The sequence below is a fragment of the Rhamphochromis sp. 'chilingali' genome, assembly GCF_963969265.1.
Source record: "Rhamphochromis sp. 'chilingali' genome assembly, chromosome: 17".
Taxonomy (NCBI): Eukaryota; Metazoa; Chordata; class Actinopteri; order Cichliformes; family Cichlidae; genus Rhamphochromis; species Rhamphochromis sp. 'chilingali'.
Genome location: NC_137944.1, coordinates 29297283 through 29316327, shown reverse-complemented (window position 1 = coordinate 29316327; position 19045 = coordinate 29297283). Strand labels below are relative to the sequence as shown.

At 39.3% G+C, this 19045-nt stretch overlaps 2 long non-coding RNA genes across 2 annotated transcripts; one reads left to right on the top strand and one right to left on the bottom strand.

Annotated features, from left to right (window-relative positions):
- Positions 1-9400: 9400 nt before the first annotated feature.
- Positions 9401-11790, bottom strand: LOC308384587. The gene is made up of 2 exons (XR_013969355.1): positions 10447-11790; positions 9401-10357 (listed from the first exon to the last, which is right to left on the bottom strand). It is a non-coding gene; the product is annotated as an uncharacterized lncRNA (long non-coding RNA).
- Positions 11791-12242: 452 nt separating this feature from the next.
- On the top strand, positions 12243-18117 carry LOC308384588. The gene is made up of 4 exons (XR_013969356.1): positions 12243-12478; positions 15368-15444; positions 15886-16008; positions 17430-18117. It is a non-coding gene; the product is annotated as an uncharacterized lncRNA (long non-coding RNA).
- The last annotated feature ends 928 nt before the right edge of the window (positions 18118-19045 follow it).

The following is a 19045-nucleotide window of genomic DNA, read 5'->3' as shown; positions in this document are numbered from 1 at the left end:
ACTGCAGCTCAATGAAAGTCCACATGAAGGACTACAGTCTTTATATCTAATATCGGCGACATAAAATTACCTGGGTTATTGTGTTTTATTTTCTAAACTGCCAGCTGTAAGAAGCATCTTATTTGTGACTCTTCTGAGTCAGAAATTCTTGATCACACCTTGTATATTCTAAACTCACGTTGTTGTGACAGCAATCTGTACACGTTTATCTCTCATATCTGTGACATCTCTGTCTTTGCTAACTCTTCAGAGCTTCCTCAACGAGCAGAGCTGAGCGGACATTCGAAGCTATTCTCAGAGAGAGCGGTCCTGCTGGTTGTCATTGCTCTCCTGGCTGCTGCTGTCATTGCTCTGTGTGTTACCTGTGAGCGCTACAATTTTAATTTTCTTTCATAATATTTACAAGGATAGTGTTCTAAAAAAAAATTAAATGAGGGCAAAGTGATAATCTTTCTGTTTAACATTTCTCAAGTGGATGTGTTTACTTGTTTTAACTTTTTAGGGCTCATGTCATAAAATACTTTTTTTAATTTAAGGAATTCAAACATCTACATGTCTTTTAGTTTGCTGTTGACTGATTTCTTTGTTTTTTGTCTTACACTTTTTTAAATCAGCATTCAAGCAAGGACATCACAGAGAGGGAAGAAACAAACAGAAAGGTAAGCATGTGAAACTCCAAAGCTGCAATGCTGGATCGAAGGTGGATTTTTTCAGACATCTAAACTCTCATTTACAACGTTCACAACAGCTGATCTTACATGAATATCCAAACCCTGTTGTATAAGACTTTTGTTAATTTCTGTTCAGTATTTGAAAAACAGAGACATTCTTGATGAACAAGAGATTAATTTAAAAAAAAATTGTGCTAAGATGCTATACAATACAGTATAGTCCACATGTCCACAGTCTCCTGAAATGAAAAGTAAGTTTTGAATTTTGTCTTTGACATATTTGTACCCTCTGATGATGATTAAATAAACATTGATGGACTGACAGAAAGAGGAAGTTAGAATATAAACGGAGGACAGAAGAAGCCTCCTGCTGCTCCCAAACCACACGAAGACGAGTTTAAATCAGACGGATGACAGTCCGATCCCCTTTTTTCCCCAAAATAGAACCAAAACCATGGAGCACGGTGCAGCCTACATGTTCACAATGTCCTGATGCAAAAAGTAAATTTTCAAGTATTTGTTACATTTATATTTTTATATTTTCTTTTTATTACTTTTATCCTCTGATGATGCTTAAAGAAACATTGACTGTTGGAGTGACAGAAAGAGGACAAAACATGAACAATGACGTTTTCCGCCAGACTGAAGTTGTTGTTGTAATCTCTTCAAAGATCAGACGGGTTGTAAATGTGAAGATGGCTGGGAGAAACATAAAGGAAAGTGCTATTATTTCTCCATCGCTAAAACCTCCTGGAACGAGAGCAGAGATGAATGTGGAGCTAAAAAAGGAGATCTGGTTAAGATAAACAGCAAGGAGGAGCAGGTATAACACACTGCTGCAGATTCATGTTCTCATGTATTTTATCACATCCTGCTGTTTCATCATCTCATAACAGAAACATCTCAGAATAATTTGAATACAAATTCTTTCAGGAATTCCTGGAGAGTAAAATAAAAGGAACCAATAACTCTGATGATAAGTTCTGGATCGGACTGATATACTTAGCTAAAAACAACACATGGGTTTGGACGGACGGATCACTGCTGAACACAAGGTTCAATTATTGTGAAAATATTTGTATTCATTTCCAGAATGAAAGTCACCATTTTTTACTGAACATCTTCTGTTTTGTTTTAATTCTTAGTTTGACCTTTTGGAAAAACAAAGATCAAGACTTAAAGAATGGGACAAAAGGGGCAAATCCTGATGAGCAAAGCTGTTTAAGGCTGGAGGCAAAAGGTGGAGCTAAGCTTTTGTCCTGCAAAACGCGTCATAGAAGTATTTGTGAGAAACAAACAGTGACTGAACATTGTAAATGTGCAACTGTCTAAAGTTCAGTCAGTCTATAAAAGAGTGTCAGTAAAAGATACAGACGTTGGAGTTGCGATTTGTTTACAAAGTTAATATCTAAACTGTATATCTCTTATAGATTTGCTTTTAGTAAAAAATAAAATATACTTGAATAAATCTGAATAACATATTTTGGTGATTTGTTTTTATTAACAGTATTGTTGTGGTGTACGGCGGCGTTGCTGCTGTGGAAATGAAAAATTTGCCTCATTTTTTCATTAAGAAATTTATAAAAAAATACAAAAACTTCAGTTTAATGGAAGAGTTTGGTTACCATTTATCCAAGTTTTATGCTTTATAAATATAATATAACTAACTCATATAATATATATTAGTTGTACTGTATTTTTGAGTAATAAATACTTTCATCTTGTTGATGTTACTCTCACACGTTTCCACACAAGAACAGTTCATACGAAGATGATTTACTGTGTGGTTTCAGTGAACACTGTCATACTTTTCTCAGTAAACGATCCCTGCTCTAAATCTAAGCTAAATATACCAGATGTCTAAAAGATATCAGCTTATTGACCAACAACTTATATATATATTCACATCAATGAAACATTCTGTCATTTTAGGATATATATCCTAAAATGACAGAATGTTTCATTGATGTGAATTTAAGGAAAATTTAACTATTTAAGCACGAGGAACTCTCAGTCCTTTAAATTCATCAACACGAAGATGAAGAAAAACAGAGCTCCAGTGAGACGTGAGTGTTGATCATCAAACAACCACCAGTCTGAACAAAACTTCCCAGAATAGAAGAAAAACATGTATCCTGGAGTAAAATATTTTTATCTGCATAAAACTTAGTTGGCATGGTGGTGCAGTGTTTAGCACTGTTGCCTCACATCAACAACATTCTGGGCTCAAACCTTCCTGGGCCTTTCACTGTGAAATTTGCATTTTCTCTTCCTCCACAATCCTAAGACATGTACGAGGATTAGCCACTGATTCTATGAATTTGCTTTCTGTACAATTTTATTTAATTTTTTTTTGTCAGTGAGACTAGGAAGTTTTATTTAAGTACCAGCAAACTTGAGGCCACTTTCAGTGTTTTAAGAATACTTGGTGAAATTTAAAGAAAGAATAGAATCAGTCAAGTGTTAATAATGAGGCGAAAAGTGAACTGAACTGAATTTCCCGGAGTAACCCACCCGAGGGATTAATAAAGTTTTATCTAAACTAAAAGCAGCAGTGAAGGGACTGACTTTTTCTCACGTCACTTGATCAGATAACAAAATGTTTCCATTACACTTTTGTGGTAAATGTTTCCAGACCATGAAACCCAGAGCAGATAAATGTTTACTATCAATGTAAAACTTGACACTTATACTATTCATGTATCACGCAGTATTGCTTTAGTAGCAAAAAATGTCAGCATTTAAAGTTTTGAAAATCAAATTCCCGATATCTTATAGCTAACTGCAGTTGTATCTTTTAGATGAGGGATGCAAAGCTTCACTTATCTTTTCTCTGTAAAGCCTCAAATTAACTTTCATTGATTAAATATTAGGGAAACCGACATTGACATGAATTTCATCTTTGAGTTCAAAATAAACTAATATTATTTCTAAGATGAGAGAAATGAATGCAATATAAAACATTACTTACAGGTTTGTATTCTTACATTATCATAATTAACATTAACAAAAAGAAACGCCGTGCTATTAGGTCAAGCTGTCCCAAGTGGTCGTGGCAGCCTCTCAGCAATTGACATTTATTAATTCTGTCTTTTTTTCGGTTCGATCCCAAACTTCTTCACCAAACATCAGCCCAGCTGTTCATCCCTGGAAGTATCTTCCATTTGTATGTAATGTCCGAGTTCCTGGTCGAACTGGTTTACAAAGATCCTCTTTTATCATGATGAATATCTACTGAGTAAATTTCAATTACTTTATTTTGGCTAAATTTACCACACTGCCTGTGCTAGCTTGCCACAAATTTCTCCCAACTTTCCAAACTGTTGAATCCACTAAAACATAAACATGCGGCCAAATTTAAGCTAACACCTGAGTGTAAGATTACTTTTGAAGATCTCCAGACTCATCTGCTCTTTTCACCTGAAGGAAATTGCCGTCCCGGGTTTCCTCCGTGGCGTGAGCGATAAGCAGAGTTCTGTCCTTTCCTTCTAAGATTCCTAATTATTTAAAGTAACACTCAGGTATGCCATTCAGCGTGTTAGTACGAGCTCGGGAGCAGCTTGGGAGAACAAGAAAACAGAGACTGCTTTAGGTTGCCTTCCCAATCGACTCAAAGGTTTATTTGATACACAACAGTTTATATAGAGGAAAAAAAGGTTCGTGTGTCAGCAAGTTCTCAGTTCAAACCAGTACAGACCAAATAAGGAAACGTCTTCCTGCCTTGTGAGCAAAGAAGTATCCTGTGTGTAGTTTATCAGTTCAGCTACAATTTATGATCATCCCAGCAAAATACACAGAATACAGAGTTCTTTCATTAGTGAATTCTGAAACAAACCACCTGGCCTTTAACGAGCCTTTTTCTAAGAGATAAGGAAGGGAGGATGGGAGTAAGGAAGTGGTCTCGTCTCTGTGGTGTTTTCGACCTTGGGGTACCAGCCTGTGAGTCTTACACATTAATTCTTGGGTCACAGAGAAAGAGAAAAACAACTAGTATATAGGCCTTATTGAGTAACAGTTTTCCTGTATAAAACAATCTTCTGTAAATGCTAACCGTGGTATCAAAATATCATAACAGTTCTCCCCTTTTATCATGAAATGATAACATAGTATAAAGACAGAATGTAATAACATAATATAAAGACAAATCATAAATGTGAAACAAATCATAAATGTAACTAGTCCTTTGAGGAAGCTTAATATCAAAAATTCTGAGAGCGTATACATGGTATCACACAACAGACAATAATCATCGAAAACATGCTGCAACGGTTACAAAGGCTACAATTAGTTCCTTCCATCTCCCAAACGTGTCCTGTAGCCACTTATGTAGCCACTGACCGTGACCTGTATTGGCAATTAGTTCTATCTGCAATGCTTCAAGTTTATTCATAGCTTGTGTGAATGAACCGTTAGGGGCGGTGTTATTGGGAATGAAAGTACAACAAACATCAACGGTTACTAGACCACAGGTACCGGTCCAATTAACAGGTAAAGCTAATCTAAGGGTATTATTGCACATCCAATAAGCATGTGGGATTGCTCTAGTTAGGCGCGTGACCATGTGTGATTTAACTAACTCCCCCCAGTCAGTGTCATTTAAGACACCCTCTGGGGGAACAATGATCGATTCTCTGCTCGAACTTGAACTGTGTGTGTGTTCCTCCAGATATGATAAAACTTCAGCCACAGAGACAGCTAGCCATGTCTCATTACAGCGTGCACCTGGGGAGTCAGAGAAGAATTTATACTTATCCTTTGTATAATCTATGTGTGTGTCTGGGCCAGTTAACTTTAGTCTGCGCAGACATATCATACTAGTATTAAAATGGAGAGGGATCTGTCCTAAGGGCAGTGAGGGCTTTAACCTAGTCTTAGGGCGTTTCATTGGGGCGCAGGTCCCTGCGGTGTCATTAGATAACTTCAATAATTCGCCTAATGGAGTCTCAGGGTTAGTTGGTGTGTGTGTGTGTCTAAGTAGGCAGTCGAGAGGGCTCAGAGTCAACTGTAAAGCGTCTTTAAGGAGAGCATTATCTCCGCCGATTTCCTCTAGTCCCTCAGCGAGGGGGAAACCGGATATGGGGTATCCTACTATTACCTGTTCTGGATTAGCCTTTGAACAGACATAACAGTTACTGTTTCCTAAATCACGAGCGGCTGTTCTGGCATTTTCATACCAGGCGTTAGCTCCTGTTCTAGAGGGTGCATAAAATGGTTCATTAGTGGCGTCTATGTTGCTATTTACTGATTTTAGGGAACGTGAGGAGTGCATTAAGTAGGTGTCTTGCAAAATAGAGCATGAGGTATAGTCAGCAAAATATGACCTGCAGAAATGTGAACATGGTTGCAGTTTACAATACAAAATAGCAAAGAGAAATCCTAAGGTTAATGCGATAGATGTGATAAATAACCTAAATATATAAGAAAGACAGTTCTTCAGTCGTCTTCTGGCCTAGTCCCAGGTTCGAGAGACACAGAATAAGCGTCGTATGATGACAATGGGCATTTCATTTTCTCCATTATCAGGATGGAATGAGTCTGGCTTTATCAGGTTAGACATCATGTGGTACTTTTGGCTTTCTGTTCCTGCTGGATGTTTGAGTACCTTGTTGTTGTTCTTTCAGGCGTTGTGTGTTAATCAGTGATTGCGTGTGTGTATGTAACTTTTGGATCCGGGCGCTGGCTCGCCTGAGATGTCATCTACCCGTGTGTGTTTATTTGCTCTAGTTCCGGGCGCTGGCTCGCCGGAGATGTCATCTGCTTGATCCGACGCCTGAGATGGTCCGATTGGGCTGGTCTTAACCCTGCTGGCATGAATCCACTGAGGTTGTCCGTCCGTAAGGATGCTGGTTCTTCGTCACTGCCAGTACAGTCTGGGGCTGGAACACGCGCGGCCTCCCAGAGTGTCCTTGGTTTTAGTGGCTTCTCCAACATGCGTCTCCTTGTCTCCACTGGTGGAACTGTGGAGGGGAAAGGCTGAGAGAGACAAACTTTCTGATAGTTATTATTCAGTTTTTCTACCAGGTTGTGAACATCAGTGGACAATGCAATATACATCACCTTCTACTAGCGGTGCCCCTCTGGAAGCTGACCATGGTGTTGGAAATAGTCTTATTTCAAATGGAAATAATTTGGTTACTGTAGATTGAGTCATTCTAATCTCACACAGGACTTGAGGAAGTAATTTGACCCAGGTCATTAAAGTTTTAGCACACTTTTGAATTACTTCTCATGTGAATGAAGATCCTCTATCACTGTTAATCTGGTGAGGTATTCCGAATCTGGGTATTATTTCATTGCTCAACTTTTGACAGACTACTTCTGCAGTTTCTTTTCATGTTGGATAAGCTTCTACTCATTTACTAAATTGATCCACTATTACCAGTAAGTACTTGATGCTTCCTTGTGCTGGCATATGTGTAAAATCAATTTGTAATGTATGAAATGGAAAATCTGGTTGTGGTAAATGCTGATGTTTCGCTTTTGATTTTCCTACATTAGTTCGTGCACATGTTAGACAGGTTGCTAATATGCTTTTTACTGCATGTGATGTTTTCTCAATTACAAATCTTAATTTTATTGCCCCTATTACCCCTCTTTGTCCGACATAACTCACACAGTGAAAATGTCGGGCAAGGACTGGCACCAGGGAATATGGGAGGGCAATCAAACCCTTAAGATTTTGTATAAGCCATCTCTGTCATCTAAGGTACAGTCATTATTCTCACAATAGGTGTAATCACATGCAGAGGCTCGCTCTTGTATGAATTTTAAATCAACATTTGTGTCTAAATAGTCTGGGAGTGTAACAAGTGACAGCTGTAGGGGCACAGATAATACTTCCTGCGGAGGTGGGAGCTGTGATGCAGCTGCAGCCTTGGCTGTCACGTCTGCTAAAGCATTACCTGTTGCTTCGTCTGTGTCAGCTGTACTGTGTCCATTCGTTTTTTACAACTGCAACGGCCGATGGCAGCTGTATAGCCTGAAAAAGTCTTTGAACAAAATCAGAATTTAGCAATTTATTTTCCATCAGCAGATCTAAATCCTCTTTGTCTCCACAATGTGCCAAAGTCATGCACAACGCCAAATGCATAGCGGCTGTCTGCGTAAATTGTCATACGCTTATCCAAATGTAGCTCACAGGCGCGTATTAAAGCCATGAGCTCTGCTTTTTGTGCTGAGTGAAATGGTAATGAGTGAGCCTCTAGTATGATGTCAGGCAATGTCACCACTGAATAGCCACAAAGAAATGAGTTGTCACTCGGCCTTGAACAGGACCCGTCCACATAAACCGTGGCTGAGTCTGGGATAGGTGTCTGCTCTAAATCTGGACGTGGTGCTGTGGATTCCTGTATACGTGTCATGCAGTCATGATCGTCAAGCCTGTCTGAGCCATCCTGTCGGTCAGAAGAACACAGCATAGGATCAATAAATGTGCTGGCGAATCAGGTGTGCTGCTCGCTTTTATAGTGAGATTTGCATATGTTGTTTAGTTATGTTTGCTAGAATGGTCGTGACCTGGTGATTGGTGTGTAGAATAGTGTCATGTGAGAGTGTGAGCTTCTCGCAGTCCCTTATCATGATAGAGCAAGCTGCTACTGCCCTCAGGCAGGCCGGCATTCCTGAACAATTCAGGCAGCACCTTTGAGTGGCGGAGGTCAGCACTCCCTGTAATGCATTGAAAGAGGCAGTCATTTCTGTGGATCACAGTATTCGAGGAGGCTTGTCTTTTTTTACAACAGTCACGCAGAATGTGGTCATGAAAAGAACAGTCTGGTATCCACTGTCTGCAATAGTTCACCATGCCCAGGAAGGACAACATGTCCTTCTGTGTAGTGGGACGAGGGACAGAGGTCACAGCTTTGACCCTGTCTGCAGTCATGGAACGTTTTCCGTGAGACAGTGTGAATCCCAAATATTGAACAGAAGTCTGACAGTACTGCATTTTCTTTGCTGATGTTTTGTGGCCAGTCTTTTGGAGGTGCTGGAGAAGCATGTGTGTAGCAGTTTGACATAGTTTTTCACTCGGAGCACAGAGGAGGAGGTCATCCACATGTGGATCAGGGTGCAGCCCTGGAGGAGTGAAGCACCATTGAGAAAGCAGCAGAGCTGTCTATCATGCCTTGGGGCAAACGAGTCCAAGTGTACTGCTTATTTCTATGTGTGAATGCAAATAACGGCTGTGTGTCTTACTGAGAAAAAGGAGCGGAGCATAAATCCACCACGGTAAAATGTGTATGCAATGCATGTCAATATGCTGTGAACATCTGAAACGAGAGGTGGCAGAGGAATGTTGACTGCATTAATTTGCCTTAAGTCTTGTATGAAACGCCATACGCCAGGTTTGTTAGGCTTTGGCACAGGATTGACAGGAGTAATATATCGAGATACTGTAGGCTTTATTACTCCTGTAGTCTCTAAATCTCCTATCATGACATCTAGGGCTGCGGCTTTTTCGGCAGAAATGGGATGTTGCTTGACATATACTGGCTTGTTGTGTTTTAATAGGTGTACGTGATAAAGTGTACAGTCAATAAATCCTATATCATTCTCACTTTTAGACCACAATGTCATATTCTGGTATTCAGCTGGCAACGTAAGTGCAGAAATAGTACAGTCGATAGGGTAGGTTAGATCTATGTGACGACATATTTCGTAACCTATGTCTGAGTTATGTAACAAAATCACTGTTTGACCTTCACTTGTGTGAGCAGTTATCATGTTGTTGAAAAGTGTGAGAGAAACAAAAGTGTGGCTCCCAGTCATGGGATTACCTGTTAGTGGCGTCTGTACACGTTTTTTTGGCACAGTGTGTGACATAGAGTACCGGACAAAAAGGATGTTGAGTTCATTCTCTGCTGAGGGTCCAGCTGACACAGAGGATGTTCCTTCTCCATCATGTCGGTACATAGGGCAGAGAAAACATAAGCTGTTATCAGTGTCAGCAAACATTTCACACTTTGTGTTAAATTAAATACACAAATTCATTTTTGCTCTGGGTGTCTGCGGCTGCTGGAAAACTGAGCTAAATTTGCACCTCTAGCTTGTCCAACAGTGCATAAAGCGTTTTATGAATACTAGGATAGATTCATCAGGCTTCTGTTTACACATAGTTACTGCATTTAAGTCAATTTTGTCTCTGGACATTGTTAGCAGGAATTTCTTTAGATTCTTAAAGAAATCGGTGATTTTGTCATTATTTACCCACAAAAACTCTGCAGTTGTGGATGCTTTATCATGCTTTGGGTCTAATTCACCTATCTCTCTTATGAGTTGTGACTCGGTTACTCCAGGAATGCATTGCATGCAAGACTAGCTTTTCCCGCAGTAGATTTATTTTCTTTGCTAGAGCCTGCACTAGTTTTATTTGATGTTAAAGTATCTACGCCTGGTTCCGGTCCTTTTGTCCATAGCGGTAACATTTGATGCATCACGTCGCGGCATTCTATCATATTTTCTACAGGACTTTTTAAGCAGACTACTTTTCTTATCACAAATGATATTCAACATTTCTACTGACCTGGTTTCTGGCGATAATCGTTCGGGATAAGGCTCCGAAAAGAGATTAGAATGCATTGTACTCACAGTCCGTAAGTTGTAAACAAAGTCAGTCACATAAGCACTTCCGCATGTTCTGGATACGTAATCATGGAAGTCTTCGCCGATTCGTGGACGTGGGTTACACGTAACTGGAAATGGGAGTCGTACTGAGCTGTTGTTTGAGACTTTAAATTTAATTAATTTTGGTTTTACAGGTAATTTTGATTTTTTATCGGACCTGTCTGTGGTCTTTGAATAATTCTGACCCATGTTCAGTGATTTCCAGAGGGGTTTACACGCTAGGAGGATTTATGTTAGTATTTTCGCTGCGGCACAGCTGAGGTCACTTTAAATTTATTGCTAGCAATTTTTTGTTTGTGTGAGCAACTCTCACATAGCGAGCAACTTCTCGCTTAACGAGCAACTTCTCGTAAAACAACAGGCAACTTCCTGTGTCTTTCTGCTTTTAATTTACTGCTTTTAACCCTTGTATGGTAATCGGGTCTGTGAGACCCGTTCAACTTCTCCCTGTGTCACTCTTTGGTGAGCAACTTCTCACTTAACGAGAAGTATTTAAGACAACAGGCAACTTCCTGTGTCACTCTTTCTGAGCAACTTCTCACTTAACGAGAAGTATTTAAGACAACAGGCAGCTTCCTGTGTCACTCTTTTGAGTGAGCAACTTAAACAAAATTAAAATATTCAAGACAACAGGCAACTTCCTGTGTCCACCAACACCACACAAGGGTTAATTTACTTTATTCGGGGACTGAGGAAGTCAGTCAGTGTATCTCTCTGGATCACTAAGTGAAACTTCGTCAGCATATCCCGTTTTTTTATGGATCGATCACTGAGAGAGGTATAATATGGTCTCTATATAAATATGAAAGACGCATATTTACCTTCTGTCAGAATCCCACTTCTGACACCAAAATTGAAGGAAATTGCCGTCCCGGGTTTCCTCCGTGGCGTGAGCGATAAGCAGAGTTCTGTCCTTTCCTTCTAAGATTCCTAATTATTTAAAGTAACACTCAGGTATGCCATTCAGCGTGTTAGTACGAGCTCGGGAGCAGCTTGGGAGAACAAGAAAACAGAGACTGCTTTAGGTTGCCTTCCCAATCGACTCAAAGGTTTATTTGATACACAACAGTTTATATAGAGGAAAAAAAGGTTCGTGTGTCAGCAAGTTCTCAGTTCAAACCAGTACAGACCAAATAAGGAAACGTCTTCCTGCCTTGTGAGCAAAGAAGTATCCTGTGTGTAGTTTATCAGTTCAGCTACAATTTATGATCATCCCAGCAAAATACACAGAATACAGAGTTCTTTCATTAGTGAATTCTGAAACAAACCACCTGGCCTTTAACGAGCCTTTTTCTAAGAGATAAGGAAGGGAGGATGGGAGTAAGGAAGTGGTCTCGTCTCTGTGGTGTTTTCGACCTTGGGGTACCAGCCTGTGAGTCTTACACATTAATTCTTGGGTCACAGAGAAAGAGAAAAACAACTAGTATATAGGCCTTATTGAGTAACAGTTTTCCTGTATAAAACAATCTTCTGTAAATGCTAACCGTGGTATCAAAATATCATAACATCACCCATTCTAGGACACCTACAATTAGACCTTCCCTTTGTTTACACCTACACCTGTGATGTGGGCCTGGGATTCACACTCATTCAGAAAATAACAAAACAAAACTGGAAGTAAAAAAGTCCTGATGACTTGAATATGTCAAACTATACTGTTCCAGATTAGCAGATTAGCAGCAAAGATTATCACCTTTAGAAGCAATAACCTCGTTATTAGTAGTATATTAGCAGTAGTAGAAGCAGCAGTATGACCATCAGTCTCACTCCGCTCATTAATCTCTCACCACAGTACCACAAGCTGAGCAGGCACGTGCAGAGGGGGGGGGGGGGGGGGGGGGGGCTAGAGGGGCTTGAGCACCCGCCCCTTTCCTGATGGGTGCCCAAAGTGCCCTTTTGTTGAGGCAACTTTTAAAAAAAAAAAAAAATTTTAATGTGTGTGTGCGTGCGGAGTCCTGTCTGTGCCCCTCAACAATAATATTTAACTATTAATCACAGTTTTGCTAAATAAAAGGATCTGGCTTGCATCAGTCACATGATCACATTTAACCAATGATCGCCCTTGACGGCAGAACGCGCTGGTTACGAGCCGGGAACGAGCTCACAAAGAGCACGCGCATTTTTAGCGGTCCGGAGCTGTAGGAGAAACACAAGTTAACTCAGAGACACAGACTGATGCGACAAAACCAGTAAGTAGGTGTACAGCGTACACTGTAGTGTGTAGCACCCAGGAGTATTAGCTTATTACGTACACGTTGGTAAGCTGTCTTGTTGCAACTGACGAACTGAAACAAACGAGCGTGCTGTGTGTGCAACAGCGCGACAAACATTACCTGTCCTTTTATTAACTGCACAAGTAGTGCTGGTCACAGCTGCTGGCTACCTGTGTAAGGCTGTCATGGGTCTGTAGCTCTGTCACCGTTTTAGGGAACATATTTAGTTTTAAAGTAAGTTTCCGGGCTTTTCCTGCCTTTCTGGAGGGATTATATTTCACTAAAAAATGATCTAATATGCATGTTCGCAATTATGCATTATTATAATTATAATATATTAAAAACACACGCTGTATTTTAAAGAACATACATTAAGAAGCAGATTATATTAGATTTATATTTTAAATAAGACAAAATTTGGATTTTACAGCAGTAAAATTATTGTATCTCTACAGTTTAAAAATGTAATAAGCTTTGCCCCTGCACAGAGTGGATAGTGAAACAAATGGAATCATCATAATGACATTATTTCATATTTATTACTTCCCCCTCCTCATTGCTTTATTATTGTAGCTCTAGTAATAAATAATAATAAAAAAAAGATTCTGGATCAGCACCATGATGCCCATAGTATATACAGTATTCTGAAGAAGGTCTAAAATGTCCCTGTGTGTGCGTGCATGTGTGTGTTTTATTTAGATGGATTTTTAAAAAAAAAAATATTACTCATGATATAACATTGTCCAGACATGCCTGGTAAGGACATGAGGAGGAAACAGCAGGAGCTGTGTGAGGCTACTAAAGGCAGTGCTATAACATTTTTCTGTCATCATTTTATTATAGATTAAGTGCAAGAGTTGTTAAGTGTGGATAATTAAATTATAGTTTATCGCAATAGCAAGTTGTGCCTTGTTCTCACATAGACAGCAAGTGGAGAGTGATATATGAAATGATGGGATGGAAGGAAGAAGAGAAGCAAAGAGTGAATCACAGGCAGAGCCTAATTTATTTTTCACAGTTTTTTGTTGCCTTATGGTTCCAAGCGCTGTCACCAATCTTTGCATTTTGTTATTATCTCATGATACTTGTTTAATCAGCTACCATCTCTCCTATGGACTTTTTACTGTCTACAGTCTCAGATCAACACAGCCCTGCCCTCCAGCACTATCAGCAGCAACCCCTCAACAGCTAAAACATTGGCTACGTTTGCTTTGCCTTGTTGCCCATATTAGATTCTTGATGAATGTGTGTTGTTGTTATTCAGCCTGGTTCAATGTGCCCCTTTTTAACTTTGAGCACCCGCCCCTTTAAACCTCTCTGCACGGCCCTGCTGAAGTGTGTAGTTTGGCTGGGCCATTGCAACATGTTGACTATTTTCCTTTTCAGAATTGTTTTGCAGATTTGCTGCTGTTCCTGGGATCATTGTTCTCTCTGCGTTACATTTGACTCTTGAATACTTTGGTGTACAGAGAAGTTCATGGTTTAAACAATGACTGCAAGGTGCTCAGGTCCTATGGCTGGAAAACAAGTGACTTACACTTTGGATAACTGTCCTGCTACATCTCTGTGCTGTATTGTTTTAGTTTTTCTTATGTTTTGCTTTCTGTTAATCTTGGTGAATAAAAGCCTGGTTAGTCTGCACTTTATCTCTGCCTCAAGCCTCCTATTTTAATCCAGCAGATGGTCTTGATTCAGTTATTAAAGCTCCATCTAGAGGACAGAGGCAGCAGCTACAGTTTGTACATTAATGGGATTGTTTTTTCAGGAGCTGGGCCCGGGCCCTTAGTTCTAGTGAAAGGAACTCTTAACGTTTCAGCATACCAAGATATTTTGTACAATTTAATGCTCTTTGTGGGAAGAGTTTGTGGCTGGCCCTTCCTGTTCCAACATGACTGCTGCCAGTGCACAAAGCAAGGTCCATATAGACATTTATAAGTGAGTTTGGTGTGGAAGACTGACAGAGTCTTGACCTGAACTCAATAAAACACCTTTCAGATGAAAATGGGATGTCACTCAAGTTCATTGTTGTCATACGCAGACAACAATGTAATGGTAAAAAGAAAACTTTGGAGAGCAGTTGTGACTTCATGACTACAGGATGCAGTGTGAGTGAGATTGACAGCTAGTAGTGAAAGAGGAAAGACAAGAGTTCAGAATACTCTGTCTCTCTTGAGCTTTCGCTGAGACCACAAGACCAGTAAAGGTAGAAGATGACCTGAAGAAGATAGTGGGTTATCAACCATGCATGCATGTATAGTTGATTAAAATGTAAAATCCACAAGTTAAAAGAGAGTCCTCTCTGGAAAATGATTATATGGTTTTTGTCTTCTGAGTTTTTCCTGTTTTATTTTGAAGGCTACTTTTTCTTTTTGTTCCTTATCCACTGTGAGGTTATATTTTGGATTTAGTAGCTCTCTGCCTAATTCCTGGTGATGTCAGTTTTTTGTCTGAGCTCTTGGTGCTGAACAACTGGAAAGAGGAAGGGGAAAAGAGATGAAGGTTGTGAGTCCTGCAATCAAACTCTGGAGAAGATTGCAGCGCCTGCAGGGCTGTGGTCCTTGTGCTATTTTTATTAATTTACAAAAGAACAGTAGTTTCCATGAAATGTATAAAAATGGATTTTGTGAAAAGTGTTATTCAAATATGAGGAAGTAGACTGTGGTGAAAGTCTCCTCCCTGTTATCATGATTCATGAAAAAGTTGTGAAACATGAAAATTAGGTACAGTGTTTCTTTTGAACATTCTAAAGAGAGGTAAGAGCAAACATAGCTTCAGGAGAAATATCGCCAAGTACTTGTGTTTTTCTGCTTTTGTCAAAAGCTTCAGTAAAACATAAATCTTTATTAAAGTACTTCTATTATTCAGAGACAGCTGGACTAACGCTGAACTCAGGATCTTTAAGCCTGAAACGATGAGCCATTCAGACAGCGATGTGGGGGAAGGTAAAGAGCTATTTGAACATAATATGTTTATTCTGGAATAAAAACAGGATCATCTGCACATATCTTAAAATCTATCATCATGCTGCAAGTCTAGATGATGATATTTACTTTGCACATTTGCAAAATACAAGCATTCAGACTTTGTTAAGCTTTATTGATAGGAGAAAATGCCAAGACAGACATTTAATTGTAAGTTTAAAGTAACTTAGAAAATGATAAAAACAGGAACGATTGGGGATTGTGATGTATTTAACATGTAGTTATCCCTTATTTAGCATGTCAGTGTTTCTTTGCAGCTGTGGTCCTGCAACCTTTAAACGCTATAACTCATAAATACTAGATCATTACTAATAAATATTACAGTCCTTTTACCTGTACACAGCTACACTATTTTGTGTTATTTAATTATTCCACCCTCTGTCTCCTCTAAATATTCAACAGACGAAGTTTTTGAACCTCAACATGAACAAGTAAACAGAGGGTCAATGGTCACCACAAAAATAGGGGCGGTGGTGGTTGTCTGTGTTCTCCTGGCAACTGCTGTCTTTTTGACGTTCTACTTCTGTGAGTTTAAACACTTTTATTCATAAACTTTATTTAAAATCAATAACATTTCTGATCTGCTTTAAATTACCAAAGAAACAGAATTTATATGTGCTGTCAGCTCACAAATGCACTGGCCATCTTCTGACTTCAGCACTTTATTGCAGCCACAGGAAGTCTGTGAAGAGACGATTTCACGCTCATCAAATACAAAATCACATCTGACATGAAAGATACTTGAAAGTCAATACACAAGACAATTCACACACACACAAGACATGAAAACATGGCAAGAGTGTAGGCTTGCAGCTCACATTAAATTAAAACTAGCAACAAAAATTGTTATAGACAATATATGTGACTCCCTACATTTTTCTTTTTTTTTCATTGTGGCATTTTAAAATGCTGTTTCATCTCCCTGAAGAACACCTACTTCCTCAAAATGTCTTGCTTACCTCATGGCACACCCGTTAAGAACCACTGGGCCAACATACAATAAAGCTTAATGTCATTTGGTGTTAGTGTTGATAAGCTTACAGGTGAATGAGGGATCGCTTGGAATAACGTTTGGTTGGTGCTACATGATCTCAGTTTGAGTCACATCATTTGGAGACAGACCTGCTGCTGCTTCACTCTCTCTGGCTCTTTTTGAAGTTAAAGGATTTGATGGTGTTAAGCTGTGCTGAGTTATTTCGATTGTGTCACTGATTCTGCTTATAGCTAAATCATTCTTAACCTGTTCATTGTGTCTGCGCACATTTCTTTTGACAGAAAGTTGCTAATGCAGTTATTCTGTGTAGGTGACTGAGTCCAAGTGCAGGGTGGGCATAACCATTTTGCATCATTTGTCTCAATTATGATACATATTACAAGAAATTTTTAAAAAAAATGCAAAAAAACAAAAACACATTTTCATTCAAGGCTTGCAATTGCCCCTCCTGGGGACTCAGTCCTACCTTCCCCTGCACCCCTGCAGTATATTATAAAAACAGCATGAATCAGTCTCCACGCTTTAAACATCTACTGATCTGGATAAAAGTGATATACTACCACGATGGGTTTTTCATTTGTTCTGATGATTGCATTAATGCACAATGGTCTCTATCTGTAACATGAACTTCTGTCACTATCTGTGAAATTGTAAACTACTGTACATTAGTGCTGTGAAGTACTAATGGTGGAATTGAAATTGCTGTGAGGCAGCAATGCTAACCAATACTTGTGCATAATAAAAGTTGGATTGTACCAGCTGAGGTGACACTTAAGTCTATATTAGTGTTTAGAAAAGAACACTTAACTACAAAAGAGGGTGCATGGTTGTGGGTGAGCAGCTCATCACTAATAAATAAGTTTCACTGTTATTAAAATAGTTTTTTATTCCCGGAATTAAAAATACCAGTTTTCACTGAAGCAATTATTGTTTGTTTGTTTTTATCTCTTAGGGTGATTTACTGGAACAACAAAGAACCAGACAACTGGTTCCTCATACCAGCAACTGGTATGAGGAAAATCCTGATGGGGAAGTCTGTGACAGGACGGAGGTAAAAGGTGGCGCTCCTGGCCTGAAGTGTTGGTTTGATAAATGGTGCACTATACCTCAAAGAAATAACTTAACTGGACAGTTTGTATTCAGTTTACATCAAGTTCACGTACAAAACAATCTAAGTACAGGGTAAAGATAGTGAAATGACACTTTTCAACTCTGATGTCACCAACTCTTAAAAGAAACTACAAGGACAAACTTAAAGAGAAGTGTTGAATAATATAACATGGAAAACCTATCCTTCTAATTGCTTTACCTGTTTAATCAATTAAATTTTGGTGGGGGGAGAAGGAGGGGGAGGGGTGTAGTCCCAAGTGTCAGAAGGCGAGCGGAGGAGTACGCCCTCAACAGGTCACCAGTTACATGCCAGATATATACTTGAATAATATTTCGTGTCTTATATCTTTTGTCTTCATTCACATTGTTATTATGAGCCGCTGTTCTCGTGATTTCTGTGAAACAGTTTCCAACCATTTATTTTGTTTTTTTCTATTTTTTTAAGCTTTTGCAAAAACTATTTCCTGGAAGAGTTTGAATGACACTGATCCAGAAAAAACTATTGTGCTTGATGGAAATAAACACCTCCAGTCTGCTGACTTCTTGTCATTGTGTTTTCAATATTTGAAAATAATGTGGTTACTGATTGCTGTCAGACCTGTTGAATCAAGAAAATCACTTAAAACCATTGACATCTGTCAGTCTGGAAATGGTTACAAAGCCACTTCTTCGGCTTTGGGACTCCAGTGACCACAGTGAGAGTCATTATACACAAATGAAGAAAGCAGTGGGGAATCTTTCAATTAGGGGCCAACTTACCAAAATTACTCCAAGAAGACATCAACGACTCATGCAGGAGCTCACAAAAGAAGCCAGAACAACATCTAAAGAAATCCCGGCCTGTCTGGTCTCAGTTAAAGTCAGAGTTCACAAGTCGACAATAAGAGACTGGACAAAATGAACTGACGAGACAAAGGCTGAATTTTTCACACAGGGCCAAGTATTTGGCACAAAGTTTTTAAAAAATAAAGTATTTTTTTAACACGTCCATGTAAAACATACATTTTGAACCATTTGCAGCATTTTAAATGAGGACAATATTAACTAACATTTCAATAAGCAGAGATCATTAGAAGCAACTGAACATGATTTATTGATATACAGAAATTAATTAAACTATTTGGTGATTAGATTCAGATGGGCCATGACAGCAAAATTGAATCCCAGTGGTGATAAGAATTAGGGAAGTACTTCCCACAGTCTAGACGCTAGTGATGGCGATGAAGATGGAGGTTTGGATGGAGCCTGAGTAACATGGGAGAGGAGGTGGGTTGCAGGGAGGCGACTGCAAGGGAGAGTGACAGATGAGCAGTGAGATTTAAAGCATGCCAAGTGGAGGCTGATTGGCCTGAAGAAGGCAGGCAGAAAGATGATTGGATGTGAGCTTAACAGCATGAAAGTGATGCAAAGCATCCAAATCATCCAGGAAGCAGATCGATGTGTGACTACAGATCTTCC